The sequence below is a fragment of the Cnephaeus nilssonii genome (assembly GCF_951640355.1).
Source record: "Cnephaeus nilssonii genome assembly, chromosome: 3".
Taxonomy (NCBI): Eukaryota; Metazoa; Chordata; class Mammalia; order Chiroptera; family Vespertilionidae; genus Cnephaeus; species Cnephaeus nilssonii.
The window spans coordinates 99,433,144-99,452,266 of record NC_137074.1 but is presented as its reverse complement, the minus strand read 5'-3'; positions in this window follow the sequence as shown (position 1 = coordinate 99,452,266).

Below are 19,123 nucleotides of genomic sequence, written 5' to 3'. Positions count from 1 at the left end.
ACATTCCCTTTCTATGTCCCGGATTCTATTATATTCACCAGTCCATTCTATTCTTCAGATTTTTTATTCACTTGATTTTTAGATTCACTTGTTGGTAGGTATGTATTTGATGTCATTTTGTTGTTCATAATTTTTATCTTTTTCTTCTTCCTCCTCTTCTTAAAGAATACCCTTCAGCGTTTCATGTAATCCTGGTTTGGTGGTGATAAACTCCTTTAGCTTTTTCTTGTCTGTGAAGCTCTTTATCTGACCTTCAATTCTGAATGATAGCTTTGCTGGGTAGAGTAATCTTGGTTGTAGGTTCTTGCTGTTCATCACTTTGAATATTTCTTGCCACTCCCTTCTGGCCTGCATAGTTTCTGTTGAGAAATCAGCTGACAGTCATATGGGTACTCCCTTGTAGGTAACTAACTGTTTTTCTCTTGCTGCTTTCAAGATTCTCTCTTTGTCTTTTGCCCTTGGCATTTTAATTATGATGTGTCTTGGTGTGGTCCTCTTTGGATTCCTCTTGTTTGGGGTTCTGTGCACTTCCTGAACTTGTAAGTCTATTTCTTTCACCAGGTAGGGAAAGTTTTCTGTCATTATTTCTTCTAATAAGTTTTCAATATTTTGCTCTCTCTGTTCTTATGGCACCCCAAAAATTCAGATGTTGTTACGCTTAAAGTTGTCCCAGAGGCTCCTTACACTATCTTCATATTTTTGATTCTTTTTTCTTTTTGTTTTTCTGGTTGGGTGTTTTTTGTTTCCTCATATTTCAGATCTTTGGTTTGATTCTTGGGGTACGTTGGTCTACAGTTGAGTTTCTGTATATTCTTTATTTCAGACAGGGTATGCTTAATTTCTGACTGGTCCTTTTCCATTTTTTTTTGGCATTCTCATTAAGGTCCTTGAATGTCTCACTAAGTTCCTCAGAGGTCTCATCAAGTTTCTCAGCGGTTTTTAGAAGATTCTTGAGTAACCTTATAAATGTGGTTTTGAACTCTATGTTGTCCAGTAGTTTGCTTTCCTCCATTTCTTTCATTTGTGACATGTTTCTGTGTCTCCGCATTTTGGCTGTTTCCCTGTGTGGATGGAGTGGCTTTGTGTGGTAGGTGACCTATAGGGGCCAGTAGCTCAGCCTCCCCAATCACCTGAGGTGGATGCTCTTGGTACACCCCTTTGTGGGCTGAGTGCAAAGTCTTGGTGTAGTTAAGCCTTGATTGCTGTTGGTACACTGGGAGGAATTGACCTCCAGGCCAATTGGCTGTGAGGACCCGCTGTGTTTATAATGGAAGAACTGCTGCGCTGTGAAGACACGCTTATGGTGCAGGACTTGTTTCAGTGGGGCTTTGGTGCTCACTGAGTCTGCCTCTTGAATGTGTCACTTATGGATGTGAGGAGTTGAAATCTGGTGTCTCACACTGACCACTAGGTACACTGGCTTCTGGATCTCCAATGGGGTGCAGGTCAGCTACTGTCTGAGGCCATCCTGCAGGAGCTACAGCGAGAACTACTGTTTTCTCCTCTTTGCTTGGGGTTTGGAGGTTTTGGAGCTCTCTGCCCAGAGCTGCAGTTTGTTAGGTTAAGCTGTGATAGGGCAGGCCATTCATATGCAAAAGCCGCTGCTTGGAGCTTGGGTGGGTTTGTAGGTTGTGCAGGGCAGGGTCTCAGGGTGTCACCAGGCTAGGGCGTGGCAAACAGCGATGGCTGCCAGCCAGCTGTCACTGCTCCTCCGACCGCGTCCCCGTGTCCCACGCCCCAGCACAGCAAACAATTATTCCTGTGCGCAGCTCTGCAAGCAAGCCACCCTCACTTTCCGACCCGATGGCAGACAGTCCAGCTTCTCTCTGTAGGAGTTTGGGTCTCCCACATCTCCCCAGAAACTGGATTTCAGAGAAATCGGGAGCTTGTTTCCCTTCCAGTTGAAGAAAGCAACGCCTGCTGCCAGCCTGGTTTGCACGTGCCTCCGTACCTCAGCTTTTCAGCGCTTGTGCACTGAATGCTCCTTTCTCTGTCCTTCTAGTTGTAGAACTTCCACTCAGCCAGCTTTCCCGTGGTTCTGGGTGATAGACGTTTTGTCTTTCAGTTGTAGTTTTGAAATTATTGTGCAAGGAAGCAGTTTAAGTGTTTACCTGTGCCGCCATCTTGGATCCTTCTCCTGATTATTTCTTAAGACTGATTTTACTTCTTTTATGTAGAATATACTATGATATAATTGTATAGAGTTATTAGCACATGCTCCTCAAATAACTTCTAAACAACTAACAGCTGGCCAATCTCCTTAATAAGAGCAGATTGAAAGACAGACTCAATATTTACTAAGAATATTTTTGGGAATAATTTATGTCTTACAATCAAGATAGAAGGCAACACACATTTAGATGCATTTTAAAACTGCTTAGTGTAAACATGAAACACAGCTACAACTTGCCTTCAGAGTGAACTGCCAGACTTCACAGTGAATAGTTGTTAAGATTCCATGAGAACATTGGAAGATAATGTATATTTAATATAGGAAGATAATTAGAGACTGAGTGTTTTTATTTTTTAATATTTGACCACATTCATATAAATTTATTTGATATATATGTGTTGGGGTTTTGATATGGACTGGTTCAAAGTAAGCTTACTATAATTTGAGAGAAAAAAAATTCTATAACGTTGATTCAACTTTTAAATTCTTTTTCATTCTTTAGTGGTAAAAATATGCTTTGGAACCCATTTGAGTTTCAGAGGAAGTTTGTGATTCTTTTTTGGCAAGTGGATTGGGTTGGGAGGGTATGCTTGTGTGTGCATGCACGTACTCAGCAGAGTTTAGGTATATGGGCAGAGAGTGAGCAAGAGCAATAAATACTAGATATGAGCCTCAAACAGTTTGTAACTTTTTTCATGTTATATACATAACATTTATTGTTGCATTTGGGAACTAAGAACGTTGTATGCAACTTTGCATGTCATTGCAGCATTCTCCATTCACTCATGGCTCAGGTATTTGTGAATGATCAGGTAATAAGCTCTATGGCTCTTGACCATCTGGCCGGTTTCTTTAAGGTCCTGATATTAAAAGAATGGCTTAAAATGATGTTTCTAGAATCAAAAAATCTCTTCTCTCAGATCCTATAGAGTAGTTCACACAAGATATGTAATGCTCCCCATCATTATAGCTCTTCTGAGAGAAGGGGTTCCCTTGAGAGTGCTGTCCAAAGCCTTATTTTTCTTCCTTTGCAATTATTTCAGATAGAAACTAAGTGAGGAAGGAGGGAGAGAGGAGGCTAAGAAAAGGAGATCTGTTGTTTTATCCCTCAGGAAAGAATGGGAGACATTGTATATCTTTATTTAGACAGATCTTTATTTCTGGACAATCCTGTGCATAGCTCTGGTGACTCAAGAAAGCCTTGGGACAGAGTCCTTGCTTAGCCTTGGATGTTGTCTGACCCACAAGATGAGAATAGTAAGTGCTAAGAAGGTATTGGTGGGGCAGCAACAATTCATGCTGCTGGAGTATGATGAATATTCATTGATAAAACTGAGTTGTTTCTTCCACATATGTGATGCCCATAGGGTCATGCTTTCTTGGATAAAAATTTGCAGAGGTATAAATTCAATTTTGGACTTTGTTTTCCTAAAAGTGCTGTGTTTACCTAGTTGTTCATTTTAATTAATAGTTCAGAGGGGGCATAAGATACCAGGGAGATGATTGAACAAATTAAGGGTTGGTGTATATATGTTTATTAATTATGAGATTCTTTCCATATTCCCCTTCGTGGTGACACCGATGGCACAAGGGGGTATTAAAGCAAGTTTAATGCATAAAAATGTAGGACATATGAACAACGGATATGGTTGGCAACCACAATTTTTACTGCATTTGTTTCAATGACTAGGTAACTTTGGATAAATACATTTTATTCATCACTTAAGAGTAACTAAGGAAAGGTAGAGGGATTGGTCCTGCAATTTTGACTTTAACATAGGTTTTTAAATCTTAAAATGGGCTAAATTACAGGAAATAAAAAGCAGAAGTTGCTGAAATTTTTGTTATTTGTAATTTAGATTATTCTGATTTGTTGAACCAAACCTTTAAATGTATTATTAAGCACTTGGAAGACTTATAGAAAATTATGCTTTTTATGAAAATTACACTTAGTGAGCTGCATTATACATATAAAATATACAATCAAATTATTTTTTACTTAATGAAATATTTCCCTTTTTTATTACAAAATAAATAGCAGTTTAATGTGATGTGCTACAGATTACTTGAGATCCAAAATTTGCAACCAAAAGGGATGCATATGTTGAACTTTATTTTCCCTAGAAAATTGAAATATGAATAAGCAGTGAAATTTCAAAAGACAAGAGAAGAAATTTAATGATTTCCAAACAAAATAATAATAAGGATAAACTCTAGAACAGTTTTCAATCGTCAGACACTCACATAGGATTGACAAGAATTATCTCAACTAATCCTGCAAATAATTCATATGCATCTTTGAATAATAAAGTATGTTATAGACTTGGGTTTAAAATTATCTCTTGGTAGTTGTCTGAGCTTGAAACAAATGGTATAGCCTTTCTTAACCTAAGTTGATCCTTCTTGAAATGGGAGATTAATAGTTCTAACTTAGAGATTCTTTGTTCATGTTTTTCTTCTTAGTGTAGTTTCAGGTCCAGTCAGGATGAGATTGCTATTTTTTATTTTTGCTATTATACTCACCTTATTTTTGCCTTTTTTTTTTTTTTTTTTTTTTGCCCTCAAGTAGCTGTATGGTGTTTAACAAATTCCCTTTCTATAGTCTTGTTCTTTATTTTACAAATTGAATAAAATGCCAGCTTTGAAGAGTTGCTGTTGGTACATTGAGGAGATTTGATGAAACCATTTATGTAATGATTTTAGCACATGATAGACAGACAATAAATATATATTTTTTGCTCCCTGCATATTGCTGTGGAGAAATCCTACATCTTATTTCCAAATTTTAAATTTTCTTCCTCAAATTCAATGTCAATATTGCACAGACCATTCCCACATCCTACTTCTGATGTTCTGTAACCATTAAACTACAAAAGTAGAAGGAATATTTTATAACTTTTATTGTGCATAATCATGTGAAGAGAAGGCAACTAGGTCTCAGGACAAATTTTGATAAAGAACGGGAAATATTTTCCCCACAAAGCACTTATTTCTTCAAAGTTTTGACAGTTTTGTACTGTCATTCTGTCAGCAATAAGTGAAATTTGTCTATTTAAATTATTTTCTATTTGTGGTAGCATAATTCATGTCTGGACTTCATCCAGTTAGCATAAATATAAAAGAGAGTTGGGAATGATTTATTTTGAACAAGAGAAAAAATGGATATGATGTTTTAAATATTGTTTTAAAAATTTTCAAATTAACTTGGATTCTGTTGGTGATGGTAGTGTCACAAACTCACTCTTAGTGTTGTTCTTGAAAATAACTCTGAATATTCTAGGTATTGCTTAATAGATTTAATTTCAGATGTAACTTCACTGCAAAACAGGAAGATTCTTAAATGAAGATATTAGCTCCATCAGATATAGTGTTGCTCAAGGCCATCTGCACGGGATTATAGGACGGCTGAAACAGAAATTCTTATCTCTAAATTAGATGTACTAGGGTATTCATATTGATTGATAGTTATGATAATGATATTAATAATGTGACTCAACATGTAAACAAGTAACATATAATACAGTTACCAAGATAAATCCTGTTATTGAGTTTAACACTTTATTTTCCCAGCGATCTCTCAAATTCATTAGTATTTTGTTTGCTTTCTTTTGCTTATTACAATGGTATATTAGTTTCCACAAACTGAATGACTTAACACAAATTTACTGTCTATACTTCTGGAGGTAAGAATTCTAAAATTAGTTTCACTGAGCTAACATCAAGATGTCTGGTTCCTCTGAGGGGAGAACCATTTAACATTTCCCCCCTTTTTTTCTGCTTTTAGTTGCTATCTGAATGCATTGGCTTATGGCCCCTTCCTTCATTTTCAAGATATGTTACTCCTGTTTCTGTTTCTGTTTCTGTTCTCTTATTTCCTCTTCCTCTAACTCTGAATCTCTTTCCATCCCTTTTTCAAGGACTCTTGTGATTACATTGGCATCACCTGGATGATTCAGGATACTTTCTCCATCGCAATATCCTTAATTCAACCACATCTGAAAATTCCTTTTGACTCTGGAAAGTAATACATTCACAGGGTCTAGCAATTAGGAGGAGAACATCTTTGGGCATTATTAGTTAGCCTATCACAAATGGTGATACAATTTTGTGCCCTGATACCCTAAAATTAATGTGTTTGTTTTCCCAGGAAAAACCAGAGTATATTTGGGGATGTCAGTTTCTTTTTATTAGAAAATATTGGAGGAGAATATTTCTAACTCACAAAGTTGCTGATCAATTAAACACCTTTAAATTTATTAAATCTAGTTTTAGTAAAATGTGGAATTGTTTGCACTTATCAAAATATTAAATCAATTATCTATCAAGGCCATACCTAGATTACTTAGGTTTAAATTATATAGATTCATATCTTTGATTTCTTATTTATAAGCAGTTCTTAGAACAGTTCTTATTTATGAAGTTTATCTTTTGTTTACAAAGCCAAATACATATAAGAAATCACAGAAATCTTGGTTCGTTTTTTACACTTTGTAGGACATAATTTTCAAGGGGATGTCAGACAGTGGTTCCATAACAATTGGTCCTCTCAAATGTGTGCATTTTTAATATTTTATCTCATGAGCTATATATACTAATTGCAGGCTTCCAGGAGAAATTTAATGATGGTCGTGTCAGCTTTTAAAATCGTTTTTAACCCAGAAGAGGACTGTTTCATAAGATGAATTCATTCCCCTCTAAACCATTGTTGCCAAAAGGAACTTGAAATGTCCTGTTCACATTAATTTAATGCAAATGAATTCTTGCTGTCTCACAAGTTTGTCCTTCATTTTTCTTAAAATTATGTTGTAAATGGATGTGATATACTTTACTGGTTGTTGTGCGGGGAACATTATCTTTCCTAAATGTTCTCTCATTTGTCAAAAAGAAGAATTTAAAAGAAAAGTAAATTGATCACAGTATTTTGTATATATATTTTTTATTGATGTCAGAGAGGAAGGGAGAGGGAGAGAGAGATGAAACATCAATGATGTGAGAGAATCACTGATGGGCTGCCTCCTGCATGCCTTCTCCTGGGGATCGAGCCTGCAACCTGGGCATGTGCCCTGATCAGGAATTGAACCATGACTTCCTGGTTCATAGGTCAACGCTCAACTACTGAGCCACGCCAGCTGGGCTGATCACAGTATTAAGAATGACCTTAAAACTATACATTTTATCATCAATACAATATCTGAATAATTTTTGCAGTTTGGAAATTCCAGAGGAAATCGTTATTGATATACATACAATGCTGTAATAATAATCCCAAATCCATGTTTTTCTTTTACCTTATAAAAGGTAATGTGTGTGAATGCAGTTTTTTCTTAGTGCTCTACTTGCTTTCCAGAAATTATTATACAAATAATTTAAGTTTTTAAGTGTTTTTCACTTTCTTTAATGTCAATGAACCATAAAATTTTTATGATAATCAGCCAAAAATAGAGATGCTTGTTTAACATGGAATTAAATAAGGGTAATCATGAATGGTCATTTTTGACATGGGACTCTACATCCACCACTTTGTACTTAATGAAAAAAACAACGAGGAAAAATGAGATTGGGCTAAAGAACTCTGTTGATTATTAAATAACTGTTAATGCAAAGCATAATGCACAAAAATATTCTTAGCTTCCATGTCCAGAGATCTAGGAATTGTACAACACATATAAGTGGCCGTTCTTCACTACCCATGGTCCTTCTCTACATCTTCTTCAGCCATACTATTCATCCCGGCAAGGACTTCAACTGAGTTTTCACCAACCATAAGTAAAAAGAACAGTGTGATAGGTTGCCTGCACGTCTGGTCCTTTTTAGCAAGGCAACTGTTACTTTAGTCCACCCACATCACTGAGGACATATGGCATTACTTTGGCTGTGGAAGCAAGTGTGTGGACTTGTCTTGGTGTGGGTGTAAGACTGCTGGTTATCTTCCTGCTATTGTTTGTGCAACCAACTATTTCTTGGTAGAAACTTATCACCTGTATTACTAGATTTTAGAATGGCAAATGACATTGCTATTATTAATTGATATGAAAATAATATAATTAACTTTATCTCTACTTTGATCACAGACCTAAGAGATATTTGCTATTATAAAGCATAGAAGAAATGATGACTTTCAGAAGGCTTAGTTTATTAGCCTATTGTTTTTCAATAAAAAAACAAACTCAATCAGAAGTACAGGGATAGAACCAGAACAGCAGAGACAACAAAATGCCATTGAGATAATTTATTGTGGAATAATCAATTAATGAAGTTTAACAATGAAGTAGTTAGTTGTGACTCTGTGGAAAATAATGAAAAAAAATATGAGAAGATTGGCTGGATGGAATGAAGAGAGTCATCTAATTCAGCATAATTTATTTCCTGGAGTTAGTGTTCTCAAACAATTAAAAAAAAAATTAGATTCTTTTTTTTTTTTTTCTTTTGGAGTTCTGAATTTGCAGAGTGAGGCATTTCAACACCTGCAGTGAGTGTGCACTTTTCAGTGGTGGCTCTAGAACTCCTATAGAGAGGGGCTTTTGAACGACATTCCTGTTGGGAGGCAGGCTAGAGGGCATGTGCTGAGGTGACCTGAGTGGTTAGAGCATAGGCCTGTGGACCCTTTTCAGGTCAAGGAGGGTGTACTTTGGTTGAAGGTTCCCCAGCCCCCATAGGGATGAGTGCAGGAGGCAACCAATCAATGTGTCTCTCTCACTTGAATGAATGTTTCTCTCACCCTACCTCCTCCTTCCCTTCCACACTCTCTCTAAAAAAAAATAAAATAAAATAAAAATAAATTTAAAAAAAGAAAAGAAAAGAAAAGAAAGAAAGAAAAAATCAAGGGTGAGGATTAAAAAAAAAAAAATGTCCTGGCTGGTTTCATTCAGTGGTTAGAGCATCGGCCCATGGGTTTGATTCTTGGTTAAGGGCATCTACCGTAGTTGTGGGAACACTCCCCACCCCTGGGCAGGACATGTACAAGAGGTTAATCCATGTGTCTCTTTCATGTGGATGTTTCTCTCTCTCTCTCCTCCCTCCTCCTTCCCTTCCACTCTGTAAGAAAGTCAATGGAAAAAAATATCCTTGGGTAAGGATTAAAAATTTTTATTTTTTTTCCAGAGGGAGGTGCATCAATGCAATGGAAAATCAGATACTTGTCCATCTAACTAATTAAACATATTTTTGAGCCCGTTTGCAGTACCTGACACAATTTTGAGTAGTAGAAATATAGCCATAAATAAAATTCAGTGTCTACTCTCAAAGCAAATGTGCAGAAACAAGCTAGAACATGGTTCAACGCAGAAATGGAAGTTTCTGTGTAGTTCAAATGTTATTTAAACCATTCTATGCTACTCACACACTAAACCATAGAAAAGCAATCCCTCCATCCAGCTCTCAGGGGAATAGTGGTACAGAAGTAAGGCTGGCTGTTATGCTTGAACTTACATACTTTTTTATTCCATAATTTCAATAAACTTAATATCTGGTTTATAATAATGATGGTCTTTCAAATCAGAGGGAAATGATAAATCATTCATAAAATGATACTCAAGCTATTGAATATATGTTATTCATAGTCACAGAAAGTTATACTGCATCATTCATAAAAATTAATACTATCTCTGTCTGATTTATTTTACTTAGCATGTACTCTCTAGGTCCATTCATGTTGTCACAAATGGTAAGATTTTGTGCTTTTTAATTGAAAAGTATTCCATTGTGTGAATGAAATATATTCACATACAGCATCTTTATTCATTCATCTATTGCTGGACACTCAGTTTGCTTTCATATTTTGGCTATTGTAAATAATGTTGCAATGAGCATAGGGGTCCATATATCTTTTCAAAGTAGTGTTTTTATTTTCTTTGCATAGATACCAGAAGTGGAATTGCTGGACAGGTAGGTTATATTGGGAGGAGGGCATGAAAAAGGTGAAGGGGCATAAGAGGTATAAATTTCCAGTTATAAAATTAATGTCATGGGATATAATGTACAGCATAGGGAAGATAGTCAATAATATAACCTTGTACCATGCCAGGTGGTTGTTAGACTTATTGTGGTGATCATTTCATAAGTGATATAAATGTTGAATAATGATGCTGTACACCCAAAACTAATGTAATAGTATATGTTAACTATATTTTAATTAAAATAAAAAATAATTCCAGAGTAAGTATCAAGTTAACTTCTCAATTTATAAGGAAATAAAACACTCATAGGCAAATATTATTTGTGTTACTAGAGCAAAATCAACATTCCTAAGTTTATTTTGACTGAAAAAATAAGAAAATGAATGATAGATTAGATTTTGTTAAAATAGAAAATTTTTACATTTCAAATGATACCATAAGTAAATCCAAAAAGCTAATGACAGATCAGAAAAAAAAATTGCAATTCATTTGGCATATTTGACATATAAATAGTTCTAACAAATCAATAAGAAAAGATTAGTAGTCCAATAGAAAAATGGACAAAGTACATTGGCAGGAAACATTAAGAGCCTCATATGGACACTAAATGTATTAAGATCTCTATTGTCCATAAACAAAATGCAAAAAAAAGACAGAAAGTATATATATGGAATTATTAATAATATTTTAACAAAACTTATGGATATATTCATGTTATAAACAAGAACATTTATCTATTAAACTATTAGGATGTTCATATTTTTGTAATTTGTTTTCTGTTCCTTTTTAAACTGCATTTTCTAATTTTATTCAAACCTCAGAACACACCTTGTACCGTTGAAATCAACCTTTTAATATCAACACATCTATCACTTTCTCTAAATTTATATAGGATTGTGATCAAAATGCCTTATCAGAAACTATTTCAATAATGACTTTTGTTTGTTTGTTTGTTTGTTTGGAAGTTCCTACTTTGGGTTGAACTGATAGAGGAAGATTTATTTTTTAAAGAAAGCATTCTCATGTTCTTTTTTTATTTTTTTATTGGAAAACACTTTACTTCCTTAAGTGTTTTGTTGCCTAAGCATGATGAGTATCCGGCAGTGAAATTTAGTAGAACAGATGCTTATTGTGATATATGAGATGAACTTGCTTCCCTAAGCACACAGAGGCATGAAATGCATCTGGCTTCTGTACATAAAAGTCAATTAAGTTCCCAAATGTGTTTCTGTACATTACACATAGTGTTCAAGGCAGAAATCCTACTGGAGGCTTTGCTTAATTAAGAAGTTTAAGTTAAACTAGAAATTGGAAGACATTACATTCCCAGCTGGAGACAGAGCCTAAGCAGGTGTTACCACCAAATACTAAGATGGTAAGTCATGCAGACAAAGCAACTGATGTGGGGGAAAATTGTATAAAACAAGGGAACATTGTAAAGCAGAGCATAATCAAGTATGTGATGATATAGAATATGTAAGAAATAAAATTGAGTTCAGAAGACAAAAATTAGGTGAGGTTGATTAAAAGAAACTAATGAAGGAAAGCTTGGATAAATAGGCTTAATGTAAACAGTGATGAGAATTAAGGCATTTGCAAAGCATGGGGGAAATAGCATGTAGACTGTGTCAGGAAAGAACTTGACACATATGTATGTTACCAGGGGTATAACATATGCAGAAATCAGGCCTCTTGAGGTATAGCAACAAAAGTTCTTTTTCTATTGTTTAGGTAGCCTTTAATATTTCTTTTTAATTTTAAAAAAGACTATCCTATCTAATAAAAGAGTAATATACAAATTAACTATCACTCCACTACACCCATAAGCCATGCCCACAAGCCATGCCCACCAGTCAATCAGGAGCAAATATGCAAATAAACCCAACCAAGATGGCTACAGCAACAGAGAGCAGGAGGGAGGCTTGGGTTTCCCAGGCAATGGAGGAAGCCAAGCTTTCCGCCTGCCCTTGCCGGCCTAGGCCTCCACTCAAGGCTACAAAGTTTCAATTATAGAAGGTAAGCAAATCCAAACAGAAATGGCGGCAGCCACGGAGCTGGAAAGAGCAGGAGGCCAGGGTTGCCCCCAGTAATGAAGAAAGCCAAGCTTTCCGCACACCCTGGCCTGCCCAGGCCTCCACTGCAGGCTACAAAGTTTCAATTATAGATGATACATAAACCCCAACAGAAATGGCTGCTGCCACAGAGCAAGCAGAAGGCTTGGTTCTGCTCCAGGCTACAAAGTTTCAATTATAGAAGATAAATAAACCCCAGATACCAGGGCCTCCACTTGGGTCGTCAGGGGACGTGGCCATCCTGCAAACAACCACAGGCCCCTCACCCAGGCTGCCCCACGCCCCAAGGGACCCCCACCCTGATCTGGGACATCCTTTAGGGCAAACCAGCCGGCCCCCACCCATGCACCAGGCCTCTATCCTATCTAATAAAAGAGTAATATGCAGATTGACCATAACTCCAACACACAAGATTGCTGCCCCCATGTGGTCAAAGATGTCTGCCCCCATATGGATACAAGATGGCCACCATAAGATGGCCAGCAGGGGAGGGCAGTTGGGAGGGACCAGGCCTGCAGTGGAGAGCAGTTGGGGGAGACCATGCCTGCAGGGAAGGGCAGTTAGGGGTCACCAGGCCAGCAGAGGAGGGAAGTTGGGGGTGATCGGGCATGCAGGGAAGGGCAGTGGGGGGTCACCAGGCCAGCAGAGGAGGGAAGTTGGGGGTTACCGGGCCTGCAGGGGAGCAGTTAGGCATCAATCAGGCTGGCAGGGGAGTGGTTAGGGGGTGATCAGGCTGGCAGGCAGAAGCGGTTAGGGGCAATCAGGAAGGCAGGCAGGTGAGCAGTTGGGAGCCAGCAGTCCTGGATTGTGAGAGGGATGTCCGACTGCCCATTCAGGATGAGTGAAGTTAAAAAATTGGTGATATCTGACAGCTTTCTAGAACAATAGGATTAAAAGTAAATATAATTATGAAGTTGAATTCATTCAAGATCTCTAATTTGATAATACGTAAAAAAACTTAGTCTTTTTTTTAAACTCAAAGAATGTTTTTTTTCTTCTTATATTTTTGTAGGAAATAAAGATTATGTTTTATTTCAAAGCAATAAAGGCATAGATTTTTTGTGTTCTGGTAACATTAAAATAAGCACATAGAACTGAGAATGCATATTTCAACAGAACTAAAGCACTGAGCTGAGCATGGGCATATGCCAAACAAGCTTTATTTTTTAAATAAAATTTAGTGGGATGACATTGGTTAATAAAATTATGTAGGTTTCAAGTATACAATTCTATGATGCATCATCTGTAAATTGCATTGTGTGGCCACTATCCAAAGTCAAATCTTTTTCTGTCACTATACACTGAGTGGCCAGATTATTATGATCTCTGAATGCATAATAACCTGGCCACTCAATATATATATTAGAAGCCTGGTGCATGAATTCATGCATGGGTGGGGTCCAGCTAGCCTGGCCAGGGGGAGGGGACATGGGAGGTTGGCCGACCTGCCTGCTGGTAGAATTCCTGTTTGAGGGGACAATTTGCATATTAGCCTTTTATTATATAGGATATACACTGAGTGGCCAGATTATTATGCGTTCAGAGATCATAATAATCTGGCCACTCAGTGTATATTTGAACCCTCTTTACCCTTTATTACTCTCACCCCCATCCCTCTTCCCTGTGGTAACCACCATACTATGTCTGAGTCTTTGAGTGTTTGTTTGGTTGTTTTTCTTGTTTGTTCATTTTTTGCTTTCAGATTTCAATTCTACATATGAGTTCTTAATTTTTTCTCCCTGTCTTATTTTGTTTACCATAATATTCTCAAGATCCATCAATATTTTTGCAAATGGCACTATTTCATCATCTGATGACAGTTTTAAATATAGTGCATTTTTGGGTTTGATTTTTCTTTATCTTTTGTAAACTGCTCACAGGAAACCAGAAAATAAAATTGACAGGTATGCTGATCATTAAGACTGCTGAGGGTTTATCCAGGGAATTGAAAGGCTTTGCTAACCAAGGATTGAAATTCTTCACATCTCCCTGTAATTTGGAAAATATATTATTGAAATTAATAATACAACTTTATAACAAATATTATCTCCCTTAAAATTTACAATTTCATTTTCTGATTAATGGCATCTGTTCATGAATTAAAATTATTTTTTAGTAACTTAAGGACTCCCTTTAGAAGATTAAAAAAAAGATGATTCACAAATTTCCCAAGTCTCCTTTGTCAAACACTTCTCTAACCAACTATGTTAAATAAAACCCATGAACCCTTTCTTGTTAATTATTAGTAAAATCATATATCCAAGTTTGACTTATTTAAAAGTTTTTAAGGTGTTTGTAAGGAGCAGTGTACTTCACAGTGTACTTATGGTGTCTGATTAATCTGATTAAATCTCAGCAACAAATTGAATTCAGCAAAAGTAACAGTAACAAATCTCAGATCATGACTTGAAATGTCTACATTAAACATTTTAAAACAATTTTTAAGTTCATTAATTTGAGTCATTATTCTTGGCCCTAGTAGAAGGCTCTTAAAATGAAGCTGAGTTGAATTTGGCAAGTATCATATACTAACTTTTTATAGTCACAATTCCTATTCATCATTTGGGAAATAATTATTTACAACATACAATTGCTTTGACCAGAAATGCTTTTATTATTTAACACTGTTATTGAGAAATTACCATTATTTCTCATCTGAGTAAGTTCTCTCAGATAGGATTCTGATTTTTGAGTGTGAATCAAAGTTTAGGGTACTCAAGACAGTTGGAAGAGGGGAGTAAAGAGAGAGAGGTCACCATTCTCTCTGTAGGTTCCATATTAAAGTGCTCTAACAGATGCTTTTCCAAAGCTCCTTTTGGCTTTCCTCCTGCTTTCAATTTTTTTTTCTCCAATTGCTATTCAGATTTGGTGTGTTTTTTTGTCCTGTCTTCTAACTTGCTAATTCATTCCTCTGCTTCTTCTATTCTACTGTTGAAACCTTCCATTGTGTTTTTTATTGTAGCTATATCATTCTTCATTTCCTTATGATTCTTACTTAACTTGTTGATTTTATCATCCAGCCGCTTTAGGAACTGTATGAACTTTACTCTGAATTTGTTTTCTGACATATTGCATGCCCTGTTTCATTTAGTTCCTTTTTTGACTATTCCTCCTTTTCTTTCCTTTGGGCTTGTTTCTTTGTTTCCCCATTTTTGCTCTCACTGAAGGGTCCAGGTGCTGGGTAGCATGGGGCCTTTGGCTGAAGCAATAGGCTTGGTGTGAGGGGAGTTCACTTCGGGGCTCACAGGAGCCTGTGGCCAAGGAGGCTGGAGTCCTGGTGTTTGTGGGTCTGCAGATGAGGTAGCTCATCTGCACAATGGAATATTACACTGCTATAAAAAAGAAAGAACTCTTACCATTTGCAACAGCATGGATGGACATGGAGAGCATTATGCTAAGTGAAATAAGCCAGTCGGAGAAAGATAAATATCACATGATCTCACTCATTTGTGGAACATAATGAACAACAAACTGAAGAACAAAAATAGATCCAGAGACAGAGAAGCATTGAAAAGACTGTCAAACCTCAGAGGGAAGGCAGGGGAGGCTGGAGGAGGGTGTAAAAGATCAACCAAAGGACTTGTATGCATGCATATAACTATAACAAATGGATGCAGACACTAGGGGGGTGAGGGCATGTGCTAGGGGGTGGGAGTGGCTGGGGAGAGGTCAATGGAGGAAAACAAGGCATTTAATACTTTAAACAATAAATAATTTTTAAAAAAGTATTCTAACAAGCTTATAACTTTATGAAACTGCTTGAGTATAGTCTATATGTTAAAATAACAAACTGAGAGTCCATGTCTCACTTAAGAACAGCACATAGATACTTCAGGTAACACATGTCCAAGTAAATGGCACCAGCAACCATTCAGATAAAAAAAAGCCAGAGGCCTTTGGGTCATTTTTGTGTCCTCTCTTTGTTTTCACAATATTTAATCCAAATGTCTAGTTTTCTTACCTAATCTATTATCTTAGCTCCACCACTAGTCTACCTAATTTTATTTTTAACTTCCTATACTCTGTAAGTACAATAGCCAAAGTGATCTCTTAAAATGTCCCAGTTCATATCTCTTTACTTTTCCAATGTACTTGGACTAAAGCCCACATTTTTTGCCATTACCAATAGAGCCCTGCACAGTTTCACATCTTTCTATCTTTCAGTCACATCTCATAGGTTGTTCTCCCTGCTTTACCCAAATCAGATTCATAGTTTTCAATTTCTTCTACATGCCAAGATTGTCCTTATATCAGGACTCTTGGATATTCTAGTTTTTCTTCCTAAAAGACTTTTTCTCACCATATGCAAAGCTAACTCTTGTTATTTTCATATCGAAACTTAAATAGTGTCACTAGAAAGAAAGATTAAAGTCAATTCTAACTGATGTTCCCCCTAATACCCTGTAGTGCATTCAGTTCCTTGTTTGGTTTTGCCTGTGAACACATTTTATAATAATTTATTCTCTGTGTAATTGGGATTCGGCTTCTGACTTCTTTTCTAGAGTTTAAGCTCTAAAAGGGTACTGGCTTTCTTCATGACTATAACTCAGTAATTAGTATAATATCTAATAATATTTGTTGAGCAAATTAATACAACTTAAGACAACTAGATCCAGTGGAGTTCACAATCTATTAATTTCCTATAATTTCCAAGGTTCAAAGGTTCCTCTCCCTACCTTACAAAAAGAGATATGGGTCAGAAATCTGGTCGGGATGGCTCATCTTTAAGTCCACCTGAGAGAATATCAGGATACATAGGAATGGCTTTATGTGCTTCAGTAGTTTCACAGTGTTTCAGAGGATAAATTATTCTTCCTCTCTGCAAATACTTTAGGCACTTATGGCTCCATTGAGCTCTCAAACATTAGGGTGATTACTGCTAAACTTGTTGTTTTAGGTTTCTTAGCAATATCCATTTAAAATTATACATAGATGACTAATCATTATTTTATATTCTATTTCACCATAAAAGTCAGTCTGAATATAGGTATTTTTCATTAAGATGATAAGGACTATAGATTTATATAAAATCAACTTCTCTATAATTTTACTGTATCATAATATTTACTGTAACTTCATGATAAAAACGACTTGAAGGACTTATTACAATTCATATTACAAGGCCTCATCTCCAGAGTTTCTGATTTAGCAGGTCCACAGTGATAACTATAGCTAGATATTTTACCAGGAATCCTGGATTATTCTAAAGGAGAACATTTATGGATCACACTTTAGGAAAGATTACATGTAATGTTACATTTCAAAATGTCTGTTTTTTGTTTTTTTAAATAATGCCAGTTGGCAAGTGATTTATCAGGTTACCTTGAACTAATGACAAAATATCATTTTAATGCTTTGTAGTGTTTTTTTTTTCATTTTTCACAGGAATAGAGAGTGAATATTGAAGAGATGAATTAATCTGTCAAATATATTAAATGGGATCAACATCCAAATATGCTGTCATTGCCTGTGCTCTTTATTCTAAATCATGGTGGCCTAAAATAACATTTTCAACCTCTAAGTTTTATCCTGTTGAAAAATAAATAATATAAATAAGTATAAATATATTAATGCATTATATCTATGTGTATATTTTATACCTGTTGTAATATTAATGTGAATATTACAGGACTTTGACCATCACTGTTGAATGCCAGGGACAGTTTAGATTGAGATAGATTCTACCTATGAGAATTTACTTACATGAAAAAGACCCCTTCTAAAAATGACTATATAACACTTTGTCCAAGGACAATGTTATAGTGAGGTTCCAGTATATATCTTAATGAAAGTTATTAGTGAATGTAAGTCATGTGATGACTTCTAATGAAAATTTCCCATTTAAAAAAATCAATGTTGATAACTGGAACTCGAGAGCTGTAATGGGCTCTGCTATGTTTTCTGGCGTAACTTGTGTTCCTATAATATGCTGAGAAGAGGAATTGATGCCCTGTGAGCTGTGGTCACTTCCTGATCCCATTTGATCCTTTGGCCTTTAGTTTTAAAAGGGTGATCAGAGAGGTTGCTGCATAATGGAGTTGAGCAAAAGGAGAATCGGCCTGGAGGCTCCTTGGCACAGCCCAGCTCTCACCGGAGAAACACTTCAATAAAGAAATTTATGCCAAGAGAAAGACTTGCAAGGAAACTTTGTTCCAGAAAATATATTTTTTTAAAGAAGTTGCTTTCAGAACTTAATACTAGAAGCTTACTAGAACTATTCTATGGATCACAATGGGCTAGCAAGTTTAAAGGTGTTACTTATCTGGATGCAGAAATAGATTTTATTTAAGAACTAACTTTAAATGTAAATATCCTGTAAATAAATTATATCTAGAAAATTTTTACTTTAGAAAATTAACTTTCCTTTGTAATGCTAACAGCAAGACACCCAGGTAAGACATACATGGTGTCAAAACAAGCCAAAGGAAAATCGTTTGGGCAAAAAATGAAATAGGATCACAAGTCAAATTTATAGAAAAGATTCCTTTATTAACTTTTGGTCGAGAATAGGTTTGTATATTTTCAGAAAACAACTCCGAGACCATGTGGATTCCTGCAACAGAGAGGAATTGACAGGAGTGCTCCAGCCATGAAGACAGAAGAGAAACAGTCCAGAGATGGAAGACGCTGACAATGCCTTGCCATACTAGCAGTCAGCAGATGTGCGTCACTGCAGATTGCCCAGGACCAAACCAGAGAGAGTCGGACCTGCATTACCACCATTTGTCCACCATCCAGAACTGAAATATCATTGCTGTTATGTACACATAAAGAACTGTTGGACATAGAAATTGGGACTCAAAAGAACTGTTGGCCCAGAAAGAAACTCACTATAGACTGATTCATTTGCCTCTCAGCATAACCACTATTGCTTGTCTCATTTTCGGTTCCTATAAGTGTATTCCTAGTATCACATGAGCTCACTCATCTAGGGGAAAAGATGAACAACATAGACTGAAGAAAAAGAACAGCATCGATCAGAC